This window comes from Aquarana catesbeiana, linkage group LG09, assembly GCF_042186555.1.
Source record: "Aquarana catesbeiana isolate 2022-GZ linkage group LG09, ASM4218655v1, whole genome shotgun sequence".
Lineage (NCBI taxonomy): Eukaryota > Metazoa > Chordata > Amphibia > Anura > Ranidae > Aquarana > Aquarana catesbeiana.
In genome coordinates, this window is record NC_133332.1 from 32,748,991 (window position 1) to 32,772,280 (window position 23,290).

A 23,290-nucleotide genomic window follows, 5' to 3' on the forward strand; every position below is an offset into this window, starting at 1 on the left:
ATAACCTACCTACCCAGAATGCCGAGTGATTTTACCCAGCAACACTCAGTACTGAAATGCATGCTTGGTAGGCTATAAAAAAGCACACTTAATGGAATATTTTTCTATTTATAGATCTGGTTGTTTCCACGATATACATTCCTGCCTAGTAGACATACTTTGCCCCAATTCCTTTGCTCTTTATTCTGCTTGCCCAATGTCGCACCTACACCTACGCCGCCTCGGCTCCCGTGGAGAGGCTACTGTTCCTGGCCCACCTTGCTCCCACCACCACACACTGCACCTGCTGCCTAAGTTGGTGAGTGCGTTCATTACTACCTGCTCTATACATTGAATGTTCATTTTTCTATTTTTACTTTTTTACATGGACATTATGGTTCATTATATTTTATATATACTTTACAGGAAAATTTGTTTACATCAGCTCCTGATGAGTGGGTATAGACCCACGAAACACGTCGAGCCTTGCCATCTGATGCCCTAACTACATTCTACATGGAACCATAGTCATGTATATTAGTTGGTCTCTTTTGAATACACCAACCATTTTCCTACGTATTTAATGTACATTTTACAGTGTGGGTGCACATATCGTGATCAGGCATGTCGCTGCTAGCAACATCATGCTTTTCTACCTCTTCTATTAACATTCAATCTCGTGCTGCTACTTATGTATTATTTTTTACTATGCCTATATTATGTGTACATCATTTCTATATACATGTAATGAATTATTTTATTGTATATGAAATCAATACTCCTTTACTATGTGTTATATGTTTTACAATCAATAAATATTTCATAATGCAATCATAGATGGTCTACTTTACCTCCACTACCCAATTGCTTCATTTTAAAGTCCCAACTTCCTATTCATGGATCACCGTATAACTGTTACGGGTGACGCTGGTTAGTTCCGATTATTTTTTTATAGTGTCAGGGCACCCGCCGTTTATTACCGAATAAAGGTTTAGCCCCCTGATCGCCCGGCGGTGATATGCGTCGCCCCAGGCAGTGACAGATTAGCGCCAATACCGCTAACACCCACGCACACAGCATACGCCTCCCTTAGTGGTATAGTATCTGAACGGATCAATATCTGATCTGATCAGATCTATACTAGCGTCCCCAGCAGTTTAGGGTTCCCAAAAACGCAGTGTTAGCGGGATCAGCCCAGATACCTGCTAGCACCTGCGTTTTGCCCCTCCGCCTGGCCCAGCCCACCCAAGTGCAGTATCGATCGATCACTGTCACTTACAAAACACTAAACACATAACTGCAGCTTTCGCAGAGTCAGGCCTGATCCCTGCGATCGCTAACAGTTTTTTTGGTAGCATTTTGGTGAACTGGCAAGCACCAGCGTCAGGTTAGCGCCAGTACCGCTAACACCCATGCACGCACCATACACCTCCCTTAGGGGTATAGTATCTGATCAGATCAATATCTGATCCGATCAGATCTATACTAGCGTCCCCAGCAGTTTAGGGTTCCCAAAAACGCAGTGCTAGCGGAATCAGCCCAGATACCTGCTAGCACCTGCGTTTTGCCCCTCCGCCCGGCCCAGCCCACCCAAGTGCAGTATCGATCGATTACTGTCACTTACAAAACACTAAACGCATAACTGCAGCGTTCACAGAGTCAGGCCTGATCCCTGCGATCGCTAACAACAGTTTTTTTGGTAGCGTTTTGGTGAACTGGCAAGCGCCAGCGGCCTAGTACACCCCGGTCATAGTCAAACCAGCACTGCAGTAACACTTGGTTACGTGGCGAGTCCCATAAGTGCAGTTCAAGTTGGTGAGGTGGCAAGCACAAGTAGTGTCCCACTGCCACCAAGAAGAAGACAAACAGGCCCATCGTGCCTATAGTGCCTTTCCTGCTGCATTCGCCAATCCTAATTGGGAACCCACCACTTCTGAAGCGCCCGTACTTCCCCCATTCACATCTCCAACCAAATGCAGTCGGCTGCATGAGAGGCATTTTCTTTATGTCCTCCCGAGTACCCCTACCCAATGAACCCCCCCAAAAAAGATGTTGTGTCTGCAGCAAGCGCGGATATAGGCATGACACTCGCTATTATTGTCCCTCCTGTCCTGACAATCCTGGTCTTTGTATTGGTGAATGTTTTGAATGCTACCATTCACTAGTTGAGTATTAGCGTACGGTACAGCATTCCACAGACTAGGCACACTTTCACAGGGTCTCCCAAGATGCCATCGCATTTTGAGAGACCCGAACCTGGAACCGGTTACAGTTATAAAAGTTAGTTACAAAAAAAATGTAAAAATATATATATATATATATATATATATATATATATATATATATAAAAATTAAAAAAAATAGTTGTATTCTATTCTGCAATGTTTTATTGTTATTATGTTTTGTCATGTTTGTTTTTCAGGTATGCAATTTTTTATACTTTACCGTTTACTGTGTTTTATTGTTAACCATTTTTTTGTCTTCAGGTACGCCATTCACGACTTTGAGTGGTTATACCAGAATGATGCCTGCAGGTTTAGGTATCATCTTGGTATCATTCTTTTCAGCCAGCGGTCGGCTTTCATGTAAAAGCAATCCTAGCAGCTAATTAGCCTCTAGACTGCTTTTACAAGCCATGGGAGGGAATGCCCCCCCCCCCCCCACCGTCTTCCGTGTTTTTCTCTGGCTCTCCTGTCTCAACAGGGAACCTGAGAATGCAGCCGGTGATTCAGCCAGCTGACCATAGAGCTGATCAGAGACCAGAGTGGCTCCAAACATCTCTATGGCCTAAAAAACCGGAAGCTACGAGCATTTCATGACTTAGATTTCGCCGGATGTAAACAGTGCCATTGGGAAATTGGGAAAGCATTTTATCACACCAATCTTGGTGTGGTCAGATGCTTTGAGGGCAGAGGAGAGATCTAGGGTCTAATAGACCCCAATTTTTTCAAAAAAGAGTACCTGTCACTACCTATTGCTATCATAGGGGATATTTACATTCCCTGAGATAACAATAAAAATGATTTAAAAAAAATATGAAAGGAACAGTTTAAAAATAAGATAAAAAAGCAAAAAAATAATAAAGAAAAAAAAAAAAAGCACCCCTGTTACCCCTGCTCTCGTGCTAAGGCGAACGCAAGCGGCAGTCTGTCGTCAAACGTAAACAGCAATTGCACCATGCATGTGAGGTATCACCGCGAAGGTCAGATCGAGGGCAGTAATTTTAGCAGTAGACCTCCTCTGTAAATCTAAAGTCGTAACCTGTAAAGGCTTTTAAAGGCTTTTAAAAATGTATTTATTTTGTTGCCACTGCACGTTTGTGCGCAATTTTAAAGCATGTCATGTTTGGTATCCATGTACTCTGCCTAAGATCATCTTTTTTATTCCAAACAATTGGGCAATATAGTGTGTTTTAGTGCATTAAAATGTAAAAAAGTGTTTTTTCCCTAAAAAATGCGTTTGAAAAATCGCTGCGCAAATACTGTGTGAACAAAAAAAATGAAACACCCACCATTTTAATCTGTAGGGCATGTTTGGGGGTTCAAAGTAATTTTCTTGCAAAAAAAAATAATTTTTTCATGTAAACAAAAAGTGTCAGAAAGGGCTTTGTCTTCAAGTGGTTAGAAGAGTGGGTGATGTGTGACATAAGCTTCTAAATGTTGTGCATAAAATGCCAGGACAGTTCAACCCCCCCCCCAAATGACCCCATTTTGGAAAGTAGACACCCCAAGCTATTTGCTGAGAGTCATGTCGAGTCCATGGAATATTTATATTGTGACACAAGTTGCGGGAAAGAGACAAATTTTTTTTTTTGCACAAAGTTGTCACTAAATGATATATTGCTCAAACATGCCATGGGAATATGTGAAATTACATCCCAAAATACATTCTACTGCTTCTCCTGAGTATGGGGATACCAAATGTGTGAGACTTTTTGGGAGCCTAGCCGCGTACGGGACCCCGAAAACCAAACACTGCCTTCAGGCTTTCTAAGGGCGTAAATTTTTGATTTCACTCTTCACTGCCTATCACAGTTTCGGAGGCCATGGAATGCCCAGGTGGCACAAAACCCCCCCACATGATCCCATTTTGGAAAGTAGACACCCCAAGCTATTTGGTGAGAGCTATAGTGAGTATTTTGCAGACCTCACTTTTTGTCACAAAGTTTTGAAAATTGAAAAAAGAAAAAAAAATGTTTTTTTTTGTCTTTCTTCATTTTCAAAAACAAATGAGAGCTACAAAATACTCATCATGCCTCTCAGCAAATAGCTTGGGGTGTCTACTTTCCAAAATGGGGTCATTTGGGGGGGGTTTGTGCCACCTGTGCATTCCATGGCCTCCGAAACTGTGATAGGCAGTGAAGAGTGAAATCAAAAATTTATACCCTTAGAAATCCTGAAGGCGGTGATTGGTTTTCGGGGCCCCGTACGCAGCTAGGCTCCCAAAAAGTCCCACACGTGTGGTATCCCTGTGCTCAGGAGAAGCAGCTGAATGTATTTTGGGGTGCAATTCCACATAGGCCTATGGCCTGTGTGAGCAATATATCATTTAGTGACAACTTTTTGTAAATATTTTCTTTTTTTTTTTTTTTTTTTGTTATTATTTAATCACTTGGGACAAAAAAATTAATATTCAATGGGCTCAACATGCCTCTCAGCAATTTCCTTGGGGTGTCTACTTTCCAAAATGGGGTCATTTGGGGGGGGGTTTGTACTGCCCTGCCATTTTAGCACCTCAAGAAATGACATAGGCAGTGATAAACTAAAAGCTGTCTAAATTCCAGAAAATGTACCCTAGTTTGTAGACGCTATAACTTTTGCGCAAACCAATAAATATACGCTTATTGACATTTTTTACCAAAGACATGTGGCCGAATACATTTTGGCCTAAATGTATGACTAAAATTGAGTTTATTGGATTTTTTTTATAACAAAAAGTAGAAAATATAATTTTTTTCAAAATTTTCGGTCTTTTTCCGTTTATAGCGCAAAAAATAAAAACCGCAGAGGTGATCAAATACCATCAAAAGAAAGCTCTATTTGTGGGAAGAAAAGGACGCAAATTTAGTTTGGGTACAGCATTGCATGATCGCGCAATTAGCAGTTAAAGTGACGCAGTGCCAAATTGGAAAAAGTCCTCTGGTCCTTAGGCAGCATAATGGTCCGGGGCTAAAGTGGTTAAAACTGCTTGCGGCTTTAATGTAATGTCGGGTCCCAGCAATATGGATGAAAATCAGTGAGACAAACGGCATGAGTACCCCCCCAGTCCATTAGCAGGCCCTTTGGGTCTTGTATGGATATTAATGGGAACCCCGCACCCAAATTAAAAAAAGGAAAGGCGTGGGGCCCCCAGGCCCTATATACTCTGAACAGCAGTATACAGGCAGTGCAAACAAGACAAGGACTGTAGGTTTTTTTGTTAAGTAGAATCTGTTTGTAATTTTGAACTGGTATATTTTTAAAGTGTAGCTCCAGCCAAAAAATCTATTTTAAGCTTTTTGGAAAACATAGGGAAGGTATATCACCCCTGTGACATTTGTTTTGCTGTCTGTGCACCTCTTCAGAAGATTTCACCTCACTTTCTGTCCCAATGACAAATGTTTTTTGACAATTTGAGGTTTTTAGTGAAACAAGGATCGTTGATAAAGCATCAGTGGAGAGGAGACACGTTTTTCCCATATTAACTCTTACAGGAGAGAAATTCCCTTCCTAGGGGTAGATTTCATCTCACTTCCTGTTGTCTCCTTCCGTTTGCAAGTAGGAGTTTGTAAGTTGGATGTTTGAAAGTAGGGGCCTGCCCTATATACTCTGCAGAAATTGGGGCCTTAGGTGTTGGTGTTGCCACAACACTGTAAGCCCTTACAGTTACTCATGGTGGGCGCAGGAACGGGCCCTGCTGTGAAATATTAGATCAAGAATTGTAATTACATGCACCTGTTGAACAGGGGCAGAAAAATTGGGCCTTTGATGGTGGTCGTGGTGTTGCCACAACACTGTAAGTCCTCACAGTTACTCTTGGTGGGCGCTGGAACGGGCCCTGCTGTGAAATATTAGATCAATAATTGTAATTACATGTCCCTGTTGAACAGGGGAAGAAAAATTGGGCCTTAAGCACTGGTGCCACAACACTGCAACCCCTCACAGATACTCTAGTTGGAGCGCAGGAATGAACCCCCCTGCAAAATATTGCATCAAAAATTGTAAATACACGCCCCTGTTAAACAGGGGCTGAAAAATTGGGCCTTAGGCACTGGTGCCACAACACTGCAACCCTTCACAGATACTCTAGTTGAGCGCAGCAACGAACCCTCCTTGCAAAATATCACATCAAAAATTGTAATTACACGCCCCTGTTAAACAGGGGCTGAAAAAGTGGGCCTTAGCCACTGGAGGCGCTGCCCAGAACCAAAAATATTCTTACAAGCTTTCAGCATGAAAATTGAGGAGGAAGAGGATAGTCACTCAGCATAACAGGATAGTCACTCAGCATCAGCATAATCAATCTTGAAGGGATTTGACATTTCAAAAAAAAGTTATTCGGTTACATCAGCATCAGGTGCTTGGTAGCTGGTGGTGATCCAAGACTGATTAATTTTTATGAAGGTCAGTCGATCGACCGATCGGGTACAAAACCTCCAGCAGCACTGAATGTGGAAAGACCGGCCAGTAGCTCAATTGCATACTGTGCAAGCTCTGGCCAGTGATCCATTCTCAAGACCCAGTAACCCAGAGGATTGTCGGTGGGAAAGGTGTCCAAGTCAGATCTTGCCCCTAGGTATTCCTGCACCATGTAAAACAGACGCTGGCGATGGTTGCTGGAACCGATCATACCTTGGGGCTGCGGACTGAAAAATTGTCTGAACGCATCGGTCAGACGGCCACCTTCTCCACCGCTTCTTCTTTGACTGACCGGAGCCTCAGCAACACGTCCAGGAACAGGAGTTTGTAACCTCCCAGTCTCTGGGAACGCGCTGCACAGATCTTTCTGCAAGGCCTCCCGAGGATCTCTCATCCTCTGCTCCCTCTGCAACGGCAAGATAAGGTCCGCAACCTTACCCTTGTAACGTGGATCAAGGAGGGTTGCCAGCCAGTAAGGATCCTTGATACCACGAATACGAGAATCCTTCCGCAGGCTTTACAGGATCAGGGAGGCCATGCAGCATAGGTTTGATGAGGCATTCGGTCCTGAGTCCTCTGGGTCACTAAGGACGACATGATCCACAGCCATCTCCTCCCAGCCACCTACAAGTCCATGGGTTACTTGGGACTGTAAATGATCCCTTGAAGACTGCTGCTGATGCTGAGTGCCAGGCTCCACCTCCATGCTGACACAATCCTCCTCTCCCTCGTCCTCTTCCTGTGTGATCGACGGGCACACAGGAACACTGTCTGGATAAAGGGGGCCTTGAGAGGTAAGGAAGTCCTCCTCTTCCTGGCGTGGGGAAAAAATCAAGCTCCCGGACCCTGTCCTGGTGCCATAGTCGCAGAGGTACTCATTGATGGCCCTCTGCTGCGTGTGCAGCCGCTGCAGCATGGCCAACGTTGAGTTCCACCTGGTGGGCATGTCACAGATTAGGCGGTTCTTGGGCAGGTTAAATTCTTTTTGGAGGTCAGCCAGCCGAGCACTGGCATTATATGACCAGCGGAAATGCACACAGACTTTCCTGGCCTGCCTCAGGACATCCTGTAAGCCCGGGTACCTGTCCAAGAACCGCTGTACCACCAAGTTAAGGACATGAGCCAAACAGGGCACATGGGTCAGTTGTCCCTGTCGGAGGTTGGTGCCATTGTCGCAAACCACCATTCCTGGCTGAAGCTGGCATGGTGTCAACCACCTTTGAGCCTGCCCCTGCAGAGCTGACAGAATCTCTGCCCCAGTGTGGCTCCTGTCCCCCAAGCATACCAGCTCAAGCACCGCATGGCATCTTTTGGCCTGCGTACTTGCATAGCCCCTTGAACGCCTACGGAGCACCGCTGGTTCCGAGGACAAAGCACAGGAAGAGGCCATGGAGGAAGAAGAAGAGGAGGGGGTGGAGGAGAGAGGTGTGTCACAATAATTAGCATTTTGGAGGTGTGGTGGCAGAACAACCTCCAACACTACTGCACCTTGACCTGCATCCTTCCCAGCTGCCAGCAGAGTTACCCAGTGCGCCATGAAGGAAAGGTAACGTCCCTGTCCATGCCTGCTGGACCATGAGTCAGCAGTAATATGCAACTTACCGTTGACCGCCCTGTCCAGCGAGGCCAAGACATTACCTACCACATGCCGGTAGAGAGCTGGAATTGCCTTCCGTGAGAAAAAGTGGCATTTGGGAACCTGCCACTGAGGAACCGCACATTCCACAAACTCACGGAAGGGGGTAGAGTCTACCAACTGAAAAGGCAGCAGTGGAAGTGCTAGCAATTTAGCCAAGCTAGCATTCAACCGCTGGGCATGTAGATGGCTGGGAGCAAACTTCTTTCAGGGGTGCAGCAGCTGGGGCAGGGATATTTGCCTGGTACAATCTGACATCGGTGTCAGATTGTACCAGGCAAATATCCCTGCCCCAGCTGCTGCACCCCTGAAAGAAGTTTTCTCCCAACCATCTACATGCCCAGCGGTTGAATGCTAGCTTGGCTAAATTGCTAGCACTTCCACTGCTGCCTTTTCAGTTGGTAGACTCTGCCCCCTTCCGTGAGTTTTTGGAATGTGCGATTGTCCGCAAGTACTTGGCTGTGACACACCTAATTCTACACCATTTATTCCTCTCAGTGCAGGTCTCAGAGAGGACTGAAGGTATAGTGGGGTTGGAGATCCCAACTGATGAGGAGAAAGGAGAGGTCCTCTTTGTTCTTTGGTGTGGGTCTTTTAGGTACGCTTGCCAACGAACTGCATGGCAGGTCAACATATGTCTGGTCAAGCATGTGGTGCCAAAGCGGGTGATGTTTTGGCCACGCGAGATATGCTTGAGACATATGTTGCAAATAGCAGCAGTGGGATATGATGCACTTGTCTCAAAAAAGGCCCACACCAAAGAACTTTTGGAATAACGCGCAGAGACAGCAGCGCCCTGCACATGCAGAGCTCTGCGGTGTGATGTAGTCGGTGTGCTGCCCTTAAGCTGGCCCCTGGAGGGCATCCTGCCTCGTTGGTGATGTGCCTCCTCCTCCTCCCTCCTATCAGGCACCCATGTGGAGTCAATGATCTCATCATCCCCACCTTCCTGATCACTGGAGCGAAGCTGGCAGTATGCTGCAGCTTGGGGAACATAACTGCCAGATTGCTGTTCTTCTTGGGCACCCCCTCTGTCTGGGCTCACGTTACTGCCTTCCTCTAGCTAAGTACCATCATCGGAGCCTTCAAAACGCTGGGCATCCTCCTGGAGCATGTACCCAACACTGTGGTCAAATAGTTTGGGGGACTCCTCAGGAGGACATGGTGGGGCTAGGGAAGGAGTGACTAATGCCATTGAGGGAAGAGGCCGCGTTGGCAGCTGCTTTGCCAGACAACGTACCCTGAGCCTGGGTGAGTGAGGATGAGGAGGATGAGGACAGCTTGGTCATTCACTCTACCAAGTCTTCTGGATGTTGCGGCTCAACACGCCAGCTGATGAAAAAAAGGACAAGCGTGTCCCACGGCCACGTGCTGATGAGGATGCACCGTGTCCACGACCAGCACTGTTGCCGCTAGACACAGAGCCTGCTTGCCCTCTTTTATTGGCTTGTGACTGTCTGCCTCTCCTTGTTGGCCTTCCAGACATACTAATGGCCTGCACTGCAGTGAGATGTAGCTGCACAAAACTGGGATGTATATATATATATATACTGATTATACAGCAGCTTGTAGAATGCCTGCCTGTAGTATTAATAGGATCAGAAGAAGCACACCAGCACTTGTCTTCAGGTAGCTATAGGTGCAACTGTGCAGGGTACACAGTACACTAAATGTAAATACTTCAAGCTGCCTGCCTGTGGTATTAATAGGATCAGAAGAAGAACACCAGCACTTGTCTTCAGATAGCTATACTGTAGGTGCAACTGTGCAGGGTACACAGTACACTAACTGTAAATACTTCAAGAGCCTGCCTGTGCTATTAATAGGATCAGAAGAAGAACACAAGCATTTGTCTTCAGGTAGCTATAGGTGCAACTGTGCAGGGTACACAGTACACTAACTGTAAATACTTCAAGAGCCTGCCTGTGCTATTAATAGGATCAGAAGAAGCACACAAGCACTTGTCTTCAGGTAGCTATACTGTAGGTGCAACTGTGCAGGGTACACAGTAAACTAACTGTAAATACTGTAAAAACACCTGCCTGTCAGTATATTAGGAGGAGAACAACAGGAACGGATCTAGCTAAACTGAATACAGTGCATATATATATATATATATATATATATACACAACACCTGGGATGCATATATATACATAATACACTGTAAGTGCAGCTACCTGACTCGACCTGCCTACTCTATCTAACTTAAATCAAATGACACTGTCTCTCTGTCTATCTATCTATCTCCGCCACTGCAACACACTACACAAGGGTGCCACGCGGGCGACCTTATATAGTGTGGGGCGTGTACTAAACCCTCTGAGCCATAATTGGACAAAGCCACCCTGGCTTTGGCCAATTACGGCTCTCTGTACACACGGAGCTGTGATTAGCCAAGCATGCGGGTCATAGTGCATGCTTGGCCAATCATCAGCCAGCAATTCACTGCGATGCCGCAGTGAATTATGGGCGGTGATGCGCCACTCGAATTTGGCGCGAACTGCCCATATCATTCGCAATTCAACGAATGGTCGAGCAGGTGATATTCGAGTCAAACATGGGTTCGACTCGAACTCGAAGCTCATCCCAAGTCCTGGGTGATAGAAGGGGCCTTAATGCGTTTTCTTCTACTTGTGAAGATGCGATTAAGGTCACTAATCTTTCCTCTAATCCACTCATGGCTGAGGAAAAAAACCTCCTGAGTAATATATACAGGGGCTGAAATGCCAGAAACAGTTGTAACCCTAAACCCAGAGGGCCCGCTCTGACCAGCCTCCCCAGGTTTTTCAGGGGGAGATGGCGTTGCAGAGGGAGGGTCCTCAGAGCCTGAGGGAGATCCCTTTGAGCCCCTATTTTTCGGGGTATTTGTACCTCCCCTTCTGCCCATAGTGCTAAGCACAAATGCAGAGGTACTACCAGAAATGCACCCACTGCTGAGCAATATAGTTCAGCAACTGCCGCTGCTATCAAGGCTCAGTCTGATGCTAAGTAAATGTGCCTGGGAATGCCTGTGTCAACCACTCTCACATGCAATCCATCTGCTCTGTGTCCCTCCTTTAGCTGTGTGCACCTGCAAAAAGTACACCTTTATAGCTAAGCATGGCCCGCGCTTGTGGGCTTTGAACCACGGTGATGCCACGCTAATGCTCCGTCCCCCCTTCTCCGACCACCCCCTCATCTTTTTTCCCGCGCGAGCGGGGGCTCCAATCCGACCGGATCGCACGTGGAGGGGGGGCTGGGGCGGAGGAGAGAGGAGGGCAGGTGGATGGAGAGCTGCCTACCGCCGACCGCCCCATGGTCTCTAACCGGGAGGAGAAGCTGTGGAGGGACATTCCTAAACAGAGAGAACCCCCTTTCCCACATCCTACCTGGAGCTTGGGCTCGAAGGAAGCGTGCAGCTTGTGACACTGAGCAAAACTGACTAGCATGGAACAGGTACGTGCTCTTGACAGCCACCGTTGGTGACTTTAGACATAGCAAACATTTACTTAAAGCGGTTGTATACCTTTTTTTTAAACTTTTACCTACAGGTAAGCCTATAATAAGGCTTACCTGTAGGTAAAAAAAATATCTCCTAAACCTTTATCTAACTTAAATCAAATGACACTGTCTCTCTGTCTATCTATCTCCTTTACGGTTTAGGAGATATTCCCCTCGCAATGAGCCGCTGACTGCAGCGGTGCATGCGCACAGGGGATTCTCGGCTGAAAGCCCGGCAGCCAGCGGACTTTGCCGGAAAAAAGTCTCCCGCGCGCGTGCGCGGGAGTGACAACATCGCAGCTCCGGCCACTCACAGCACCGGAGCCGCAATACCCGGAAGGCACGCCGAGGGGAAATGTCAGCTCCCTCGGCGTGGACCAGGTGAGATGCCGGCGCCTCATTCTAAGGTATCTCATAATGAGCTAGTATGCGGTGCATACTAGCTCATTATGCCTTTTTCCTTAAAGGTGTAGGGGAAAAAAAGTCTGCGAGTTTACTACCGCTTTAAAGGAGAAAACCCACAAGAATTAGAAAAATTCCTTAGGAATCTCTCTTACCTTATCCAGCTGCAGGGTGTGGTAAAACAGACCCAATCTTCACTGCTCACGGTGGGCTCTGTTAAAAAATCTTCAGGGACTGGGGCCCCCTTTTCATTGGGGGATCCACAGCCCTGGGCCTGTAAAAAGCACCCTGCCAGGAATATAGCTGAAAAAAACAGATACTGGATCCCGGGGTCCAGTTTTCTAAAAGGAGAAGCGTTACAGGTAAAACCTTGTTTCTTCGGACACGAGGCCCATGTACCATTCAATTCGACCTGGAAAAGACACTTTGAATGGATCCGGTTGCATGGCTTGCCCCAGCAAGGAATATTCCAGCGGAGCACAGCACATCTTTACTCGTGACCAACACCTAAGACACTGGCCAAAAAACTGAGCTACTCCCTGTAGGGGGAGGGGTTATATTGGGAGTTGAACTTTCTGTTTAGGGTGTGCCAGTGTCCATCACCTAAAGGTGGCCTATATAACGCACATAGTAACTACTATGGCTCTGTGTCCCGTTATGTACGATTAAGAAATTGAAGTAAGAGAGCTGAATGGAGTGTGGACCCAAACGCAGCAAGAAAAATTACATGTCTAAGACTGGCAATGCATTATAAAATGTTCTTATTCAATTTCTTTTAGATTTACCTGCAACTATGTAGTACAAGGGCCTTCCTGGTTGCATACAAATTCAAATTGTTTGTGTGACCTCATATTATATGGTTTTGGTAAAGCTAAAGGAAAATTGTACAAGAAGATTGTATAATGTATAGCCAGCCTAAGAGAATGTGGCACTTCAAAAGAGTTGACGCTAGCTACAGACAGATCAAGTGTGCAGATTCGGTTAGCATCAGGAAACCGCAGCAAGACTAAAAGAACTTGAAGTGGAATTGATTTGATCTGGTGAATTTCATGTTTTCCCTTTGATATGTAGATAGAGATGGGTGGATTGCTATCCATAACTGGGGAGGTAAAAGTGAAGTGGAGATAAGGTCTTGTCCATAACAAAGAAAGCATGTTGAGTTGGGTGCACAGACTAGCATGTGACCTTGGTGCATGTATAACCCAACTGGGAAGCTGAATGGAAGAAGTACCAATGAGGAGCATCCAAAATATATTTGGAAGAAGCTTCCCCGGCGGAAGTATAATTGCTACTGGAATGAAAGCTTTCTCAATTGTGCTGATGTCCCCAGACTCCCCTGTAACAGACATAATCATTTGCTGATTTGATTATTATTGCCAGTATCATTTGGATTAACACTCGGGCGATATTCTACTGGCTTGGCCAGTGAAAGTGGCACTTGTTGTCGATATTCATAAAGGAAAGAGATCATAAGGTTGGTATTTTTCCAAGAAATGATGGAGAAAATTTGGCTACCTTAATCAACATCTGGATTAGACTGGTGTGCTACATCAAAGTGGTTGTAAAGGCTGAAGGTTTTTTACCTTCATGCATTCTATGTATGAAGGTAAAAGTCCTTCTGTGTACTGTTCTCCCCACAACCCCCCTAATACTCACCTTAGCCCCCTCTCGATCCAACGATGTGCATGGGAGCCTTGGCTGTCCTGAGACTCCCTCTCCTCATTGGCTGAGATGGCACCTTTCACTGTCCATTACAGCCAGTGAGCCAATGAGGAGGGGGGGCAGGGCCAAACTGCAGCTCTATGTGTCTTATGGACGCATAGAGCGGGGCTTGGAAGTGAGCATGCATCAGTGCCCTCATAGCAAGCAGCTTGCTATTGGGGGCGCTGGTCATGAGGAGGAGCCAGGAGCACCGGTGGGGAACCCGAGAAGAGGAGAATTGGGGCTGCCCTGTGCAAAACCATTACACAGAGCAGGTAAGTATAACATGTTTGTTTTTGTTTTTTAATGCCAAGCCTTTAATGCTACTTTAATACAATTTGCATAACGATCTAGGTGTGCAATGATTTTTTTTTTAGATATATAATCCATGCATGCACAGGGAAGTAATTTTTTTGTTTCTGTGTAATTGCTGTGTTTACAGAACCATGGCCACATAAAACACACAAGCCCAATGCTTTCGGTTCTGCAATTGTGCAATACTGGTCTGACAGCAGCATTTTCTATGGGACTGCGGCTTGCTAGGAGGAGGAAGGTGATTTCCGAGGAAAAAGTCCCTGGCACAGAGCCAAAGAATAAGTATCGTAAACAGATCATATTTCCAGCCAAGCCACCGAGCAGGTTGATTCCGGGAACCAATTGAGGATTTAATCTCTCCGAGGTCATTTGTTACTGGGTAAAGCAATGCATCAAAGAGGCAATTTCATACTTACTTTACAGTAATGTATCTCAACCTTATGCAAATATATAGAACCCATTTGTTACTGCCAATGTACTGCCACCTTCTGATGAGAGTGGCACTTAATTGTGAAGTGGAAGGAAAATAATACATTGGTTTTTCAAATTTTTAAAAATAAATATCTGAAAAGTGTGGTGTGTATTTGTATTCAGCCCCCTTTACTCTGATACCCCTAACTACAATCTAGTGGAACCAATTCCCTTCAGAAGTCACCTAATTAGTAAATAGAGTCTACCTGTGTGTAATTTAATCTTAGTATAAATACAGCTGTTCTGTGAAACCCTCAGAGGTTTGTTAGAGAACCTTAGTGAACAAACAGGAACACACTACACAGGTCAGGGATAAAGTTGTGGAGAGGTTTAAAGCAGAGCTAGGTTATAAAAAATATCCCAAGTTTTGAACATCTCACGGAGCTCTGTTCAATCCATCATCCAACAATGGAAAGAGTATGGCACAACTGCAGCTTGCTATTGGGGGCACTGGTCATAAGGAGGAGCCAGGAGCACCGGTGGGGAACCCGAGAAGAGGAGGATTGGGCCTGCCCTGTGCAAAACCATTACACAGAGCAGGTAAGTATAACATATTTGTTTGTTTTTTTAAGCCAAACCTTTAATACTACTTTAATACAATTTACATAATGATCTAGGTGTGCAATGATTTTATATTTAGATATATAATCCATGCATGCACAGGGAAGTAATTTTTTTGTTTCTGTGTAATTCCTGTGATTACTGATCCGTGGCCACATAAAACAGACAAGCCCAATGCTTTTGGTTCTGCAATTGTGCAATACTGGACTGACAGCAACATTTTCTATGGGACTGCGACTTGCTAGAAGGAGGAAGGTGATTTCCGAGAAAAAAAGTCCCTGGCACAGAGCCAAAGAAAAAGTATCATAAACAGATCATATTTCCAGCCAAGTCACCAAGCAGATTGATTCCGGGAACCAATTGAGGATTTAATCTCTCCGAGGTCACTTGTTGCTGGGTAAAGCATTGCGGCAAAGATGCAATTTCATACTTACTTTACAGTAATGTATCTCAACCTTATGAAAATATATGGAACCCATTGGTTACTGCCAATGTACTGCCACCTTCTGATGAGAGTCATTTTATCTCAAATTCTCCTTTGCATTTATTCCTTATATTCCATATTTTCTATATTTATGTTATTTAGACAATGCCCCCAAATGTTCCCCATTTTGTCATTTTACAACCAAAAACGTAAATGTATAATATTGGGATTTTATGTGATAGACCAACACAAAGTGGCACATAATTCTGAAGTGGAAGGAAAATGATAAATGGATTTCCAAATTTTTAAAAATAAATATCTGAAAAGTGTGGCGTGCTTTTGTATTCAGCCCCCTTTACTCTGATACCCCTAACTACAATCTAGTGGAACCAATTCCCTTCAGAAGTCACCTAATTAGTAAATAAAGTCTACCTGTGTGTAATTTAATCTCAGTATAAATACAGCTGTTCTGTGAAACCCTCAGAGGTTTGTTAGAGAACCTTAGTGAACAAATAGGATCACAAAGGCCAAGGAACACACTACACAGGTCAGGGATAACGTTGTGGAGAAGTTTAAAGCAGGGTTAGGTTATAAAAAATATTCCAAGTTTTGAACATCTCACAGAGCATTGTTCAATACATCATCTGACAATGGAAAGAGTATGGCACAACTGCAAACCCAGCAAGACATGGCCGTCCACCTAAACTGACAGGCTGGGCAAGGAGAGCATTAATCAGAGAAGCAACCAAAAGGCCCTTGGTAACTCTGGAGGAGCTCCAGAGATCCACAGCTCAGGTGAGAGAATCTGTGCACAGGACAACTATTAGTTGTGCACTTCACAAATCTGGTCTCTATAGAAGAGTGGCAAGAAGAAAGACATTGTTGAAAGAAAGCCATAAGAAGTCCCGTTTGCAGTTTGGGAGAAGCCATGTGGGGGACACAGCAAACATGTAGAAGAAGGTGCTCTGGTCAGATGAGACCAAAATTTAACTTTTTGGCCTAAAAACAAAACGCTATGTGTGGTGGAAAACTAACACTGCACATCACCCTGAACACACCATCCCCACCGTGAAACAAGGTGATGGTTCCTCATGTTGTAGGAATGCTTTTCTTCAGCATGGAAAGGGAAGCTGGTGAGAGTTGATGGCAAGATGGATGGAGCCAAATATAGGGCAATCTTAGAAGAAATCATATTAGAGTCTCCAAAAGACTTGAGACTGGGGCAGAGGTTCACCTTCCAGCAGGACAAAGACCCTAAACATACAGCCAGATCTACAATGGAGTGGTTTAGATTCAAGCATATTCATGTGCTAGAATGGCCCAGTCAAAGTCCAGACCTAAATCCAATTAGGAATCTGTGGCAAGAGTTGAAAATTGCTATTCACAGACGCTCTCCATCAAATCTGATAGAGCTTGAGCTATTTTGCAAAGTAGAATTTCACTCTCTAGATGTGCATATCTGGTAGAGACAACAAATAAATATCTCAAAAGTGTGGTGTGCATTTGTTTTCAGCCCCCCTGAGTGAATACTTTGTAGAACCACCTTTTACTGCAATTACAGTTGCAACGCTTTTTGGGGATGTCTCTACTAGCTTTGCAGAGGGGCACACAGGCCTGGACAGCAGCGGGTTGGGGACACAGATACCAATCCCCCTGCAGTGCAGCCGGAGGAAGAACAAGAAGGAGAAGCCAGCAGAGATGCAGGGGAGCCACAAGAATTGGCAATAAGGCAGTACAGTGTTGCTCCTGCTTGGCAGGTGCCAGGCCCCTCTTTTGAACTGATGCCTGGGCCTGCTACAGGAGGGCTGGTTGTACTGCCTTATCAGTGGCCCTGGGGCTGACACAGGCCCAGCAGCTTCTGAGGACACACAGGGATATTCAGGATGGAGCCTCGGGGAACCCCTCTAATAATTTCTATATCTACAGCTCAGTACATGAACCTGTTGGTCAGTGGAAAGAAGGCTTCTTACATTGGTGGTCAGTGGAAAGAATGTTCCTCCTACAGATAGCCAAAAAGACCATTGGTGTCAGTGATTACATATTTAAGGGGCAGAAATTGCTCCTTGCTCAAGGAACTTCAGCAACCTTTGTAGGAACCTTAGAATTCCACAGGCCCTGGTTGAGAAAGGCTAGTCTTGTGGGTTTAACTAATCATTTTTTTGTATAATTCTCCTTTAAAGAGCCGTGGCAGGGGTTGTGTTTTATGCCTACATACTGTTGCTAATAGGTGTCCCTTGATTCCTTCTCAAAAAGTTGTGAGTATGATATTAGACAAAACACACCAGACCCAACTTTCAATCCTCACCTTGAGGCATGTTAGTTTACTGTAATGTGTTTCTCCCACTCTTGTTAAAGCACAGCCCCAAAAGCATAAGACACAGACATATCTCAAGGAAAGCATTAGAAATACATGCTTGCCATCAGGGTCGCTGATGGGGGGACCACCAGTCTGTAATGCTTCAGGCAGTGAACTATGTTGGATTGTGTGGATCACAGCTTCGGAAGTCTATGAATACTATATTCTTAACAGTTAACTTTAACCTTAACAGCTATCAGGTAGGAAGACTCAGATAAGTTTGGAAATACAATCAGTTTTATTTAGAGTGGTAATACACAGCCACGACGGGGAGCTTCAGAGGCAACTTAAGCTTAGTAGCACTACACAGGAATAAAGTTTATAGGAAAAGTAAAGATACTTGCAGTGATTGGATTCCTGGAGATGGGGTCACCCAGTGGCTTCTTGAGAGATGTACTGGTCTCCTATGTGGAAAGGAACAGGTAAGGTTTTCTTCGGGCAAAGTAAGTAGACTGTGGGTAGGGCAGAGGAGAGTCTCTGACTAGAGAGGAAAGGGCTCTGTCCGGCCCAACAAGTGGAAGTTGGAGGGGCTCTGTCCGGTCCAAAAATGAGGTGGAAGACGGGGCTCTATCCGGCCCAAAAGTGAGATGATAGTCGGGGCTCTGACCGGCCCAAAAGAGAGATGGTAGTTGGGGCTCTGTCCAGCCCAAAAGAGAGATGATAGTCGGGGCTCTGACCGAGAGAGATGACGGCAGTCTTCTGTTGGGTTCTTTACCTGGCATCGGGTTCTTAGCATGCACTTTAAGCAAATGGCATTGGCTGTTTAAGTAGGGACAAGAGGAGGAGCCAGGTGATGTCGTTGTGACATCATCAATCTGCAACAGAGTTTGTGGAGATATCAGAGCTCCCAGTGGAAAGATAAGATTATTGCAGGAGAAATGTCAGAGCCTCCAGTGAAGGGATAAAGATATTACACAGTCCTTCTTTAGGGGGCCCAGGCACACAGGGGGCCTGAATCACAGTAGGAATCGGTGCAGTCGGACTGAGGGGTAATTGCAGAAGGATGCCCTGTGCGGCTCTCCACAGCAGCTGAAAGCCAGTTTCTCCCCCTCCTGCCGGCTTTCAGCTTCAGCTTCTGCAGGGAGAGACACAGGGCATTGTTTCCGGTACTTTCTCCCCTGACACTGATCCCCCTCCCTGTTCTGTCAGCTTCTGATCCCCCCGTGACGGTGCTGCACCCCCCACCCCAGAGCTGCAGCCTTCCCTGTCCTGTAAAAATAAACGAATTGTAAAAAAATAATAATTAAAGCAGAGTTCCACCCAAAAGAGGAACTTCCGCTCATTGTACTCCTCCCTCCCTCTGGTGCCACATTTGGCACCTTTTGGGGGGGAGGGGAAACAGCAAACCTGTCTTTCACAGGTATGCTTTCCCCACTTCCGGGAGCCTCAGCCACGGGTATTGATGTCAGGGCTGGGGCTCCCTCCTCCTCCCCCTGTCGCCGAGCCAGTAGGAGCTGAGCTTACTGCATGCACAGTAGGGTTCCCGGCATGAAGCCGAAAGGCTACACTGCCGGGTTCCCTTACTCGCAATGGCGGCAGCAGCACCCGACAGCTGATGGAAATATCAGCTGCGGTGCTGACATCGCGGGACTCCAGGACAGGTAAGGACAGGTAAGTGTCCGATTATGCCTCTGCTTTAAACATTGTAATAAATACATTTTTACAAATTTTAAAATAAAATAATTGTTAAAGTGTTTAACATTTTTTTTTATTATAACTATTTGTTTTTTACATAAAAAAAAAACAAGGGCTAATTCACACAGGTCTCATGTTTTTGTGTCCGCTAATAATGATTTTAGTGTATTATTTGTGAAAATATGCTCTATATATATTTGGGGGGGGCCTGCCAGGTAGGCTGTATGGGGCCCCATGATTTCTAACAGCAGCCCAGCTTGCCATCCTCAGTAAATGTAGCAGCAGCTCTTAGCTGGTCACTAGCCAGGAACAAATCCATTCTCCAACACTGCTACCATTGGAGCTGTTTTCACACCTATAACTTTATTACTTTTTTTAATTTGAATATTAAGTCCCCTCGTTCAATAAAAGTAAACAGTTTTCCTAATTGAGAAGATGCAAAACAACTGCAATTGTTCCATACATTTTACTAATTTGGCTCCAGAGCATTTTTTTTTATTTTTTTGCATATAAAATTTGAAATTTTGGCAATAAAATTACCAATAAAATTACATAAACCCCCAGAACATGATACATTTTCTGAAAGCAGAGGCCCTGTAGAATAATAGTTGCCATTTTTTAAGTCACAAGATATTTTCACAACTGTTAAATTAATTTTAGTGCAAACACACAAAATATAATACTATACAAGAAATAAAAAAGAGCCGTGCTTAGGATAATGCAAACAAGAAGAAAAAAGGTTGCTGCCTCCCCTAACAGGGCTCCCCTAAGGGGGCTCTGGAAATAAGTGAATAGACAAAAAGTGTGGAGAATGGCGCTACTTAAAAAACTAACAAATAAAAGGGGGTAAAAAACTCAAAAATTACCTAAATGCAGGCAGCTATGCCCAGACAATAATTAAGTAATAAGTACTAAAAGTGTGTGGGTAGTAAAATATCAACTTAAGGTGAATGTGAACCATACTATGTGGATGAAAATTGTGTCACAATAGACTTAGTGCAAAGCCATATACATTAATAAAAGAAAGGAAAAAAATATATATGCAATAATATTGCTAACTGGTATACCAATTATATAATGTGATACAAAAAGAAAAAGTAGAAATATAGATGCAGATACCACATCTATAAGCAAAATATGACCATCGGCAAATATAGCATAAAAAAGTGTACCAAAAACCAAAAACCACAAAACAACCAGGCTGCCATCAAAAAGAGGATAGAGTCTGTAATGTAAGTAGAAAAAATGTATATAACAGTTCCATAGAGTCTGTAATGTAAGTAGAAAACATGTATATAACAGTTCCATATACATAGTGAGAGGATAGTGCCCGTGTATTAAGTAAAGCAACATCAGCAGGTGACTTTGAGTGCTTGAAATAATTCCAGGTGACTTCTGTGCTCCCCCTCCACGGTTTCTACTCACCAGATCCAATCACCCCTGCAAGGGTAGTGGTCATGTAGTACTCTATGTTGAGGTCAATACTGCCTGGTGTCTGCTATAGATGTCCCGGAAGCACCCCTTTGGTTCCAGATAGGATGGGTATGCCCATGGATACATTCCTCATATAAAAAAGAAAATGGCTCCCATGGTGTAGTAAAATATAATGCGTCCGTTTATTAATGTAAAAACATAGATAAAACAGCATACACAGAATCCAAATACGTGTGTGCCTGCAGCCAGCTACCACACGCTGGTAGTGAGCATACCGTACGAGTAAAAAATGGGTACAAGCCGAGATGGGGGATAGCAGCGGCTTACTGCGCTCCAGCTGCAATCCACCCTCTCGATTGCCCAGAAGTGACGTAGTGTGCGTGGCTTCGTCGTACGCATTTTGTCATTGACGTCCTCAGCGACGGTGCCACACTAGTACACGCTACGTCTATGTATAGGAGAGCGTCCATGCCTGTCCCGCCCCCTTTCATGGGGATAGCCAATAGGCCTAGCAGCAGAGAGACAAGGTCACAGAGGCAAGCTGTACACATATCCTGTCACTCGCATTAACCCCAGGCTTTTAGAAACATAAATTTAAAATTTACAAAAATGTAGATAATGGACGCCATGGTAATGCTCTCCCCATTGCATAATACACCAAAGGGAGACATATAGAATAAATGCTAGAGTAAAAACATAGGCATATGGATAAGATATATGTTAAAGTCTATGGGACTGGGCTGTGGGCTCCCCCTAGGGGCAGAGAGAGAATATTACAAATACCAAAATATTGTGGTTGGTACCAGATATTACCTGGTAAACCTCAAAATGGCAATTTCTTTACTGATAAAATATATATGGTACTGTCTACTAGGGCTTTTAGACATATGGCACATACTAATTATATTTCTCTGGTCTTGCCATTTTGAGGTTTATGAGGAATGTATCCATGGGCATACCCATCCTATCTGGAACTAAAGGGGTGCTTCCGGGACATCTATAGCAGACACCAGGCAGTATTGACCTCAACATAGAGTACTACATGCCCACTACCCCTGCAGGGGTGATTGGATCTGGTGAGTAGGAACCCTGGAGGGGGAGCACAGAAGTCACCTGGAATTATTTCAAGCACTCAAAGTCACCTGCTGTTTTACTTCATACACGGGCACTATACTCTCACTGTGTATATGGAACTGTTATATACATTTTTTCTACTTGCATTACAGACTCTATCCTCTTTTTGATGGCGGCCTGATTGTTTTGTGGTTTTTGGTTTTTGGTACACTTTTTTATGCTATATTTGCCGACGGTCATATTTTGCTTATAGATGTGGTATCTGCATCTATATTTCTACTTTTTCTTTTTGTATCACATTATATAATTGATATACCAGTTAGCAATATTATTGCATACATATATATTTTTCCTTTCTTGTATTATTGTACATGGCTTTGCACTAAGTCTAATGTGACACATTTTCATCCACATAGTATGGTTCACATTCACCTTCAGTTGATATTTTACTACCCACGCACTTTTAGTACTTATCACTTAATTATTGTCTGGGCATAGCTGCCTGCATTTAGGTAATTTTTGAGTTTTTTACCCCCTTTTATTTGTTAGTTTTTTAGGTAGCGCCATTCACCCCATTTTTTGTCTATTCACACACAATATAATAACATTTTTTGGGTAAAATATAAAAGATGAGGCTGCATCAAGTAAATAGATACCAAGCTATATATCAAGAAGTCTTCTGTCCTTTAATTTGGAAAGACTTATTTGTTCACCTACTATTTTATTAATGATGCCACAGATAACTTACACACAACAAAGCTAAAGTTGATTGATCGTAATACAGCTAGGTCCATATATATATATATATATATATATATATATATATATATATATATATATATATATATATATATATATATATATGGGCACAGGCACAATTTTCATACTTTTGGCTCTGTATGCCACCAGAAAAAAATTTAAACAAAACAAACCAAATGAATTTGAAGTGCAGACTTTCAGCTTTAATTCAAGGGGTTGAACATAAATATCAAGTACAAATTTTAGGAATTGCAACCATTTTTATACACAGTCCCTCCATTTTCATGGGCTCAAATGTAATTGGACAAATGAGTATAATCATAAATAAAATGTTCATTTTTAATATTTTGTTGAGAATCCTTTACTGGCAATGACTGCCTGAAGTCTGGAACTCATGGACATTACCAAAGATGGGGTTCCTCCTTTCTGATGCATTGCCAGGCT

The 23,290-nt window shown here is 44.2% G+C and overlaps 1 long non-coding RNA gene across 1 annotated transcript; it reads left to right on the forward strand.

Annotated features, from left to right (window-relative positions):
- The first annotated feature begins 118 nt into the window (after positions 1 to 118).
- On the forward strand, positions 119 to 14,706 carry LOC141107147 (uncharacterized). The gene is made up of 2 exons (XR_012235797.1): positions 119 to 298; positions 14,260 to 14,706. It is a non-coding gene; the product is annotated as an uncharacterized lncRNA (long non-coding RNA).
- Positions 14,707 to 23,290: the final 8,584 nt, after the last annotated feature.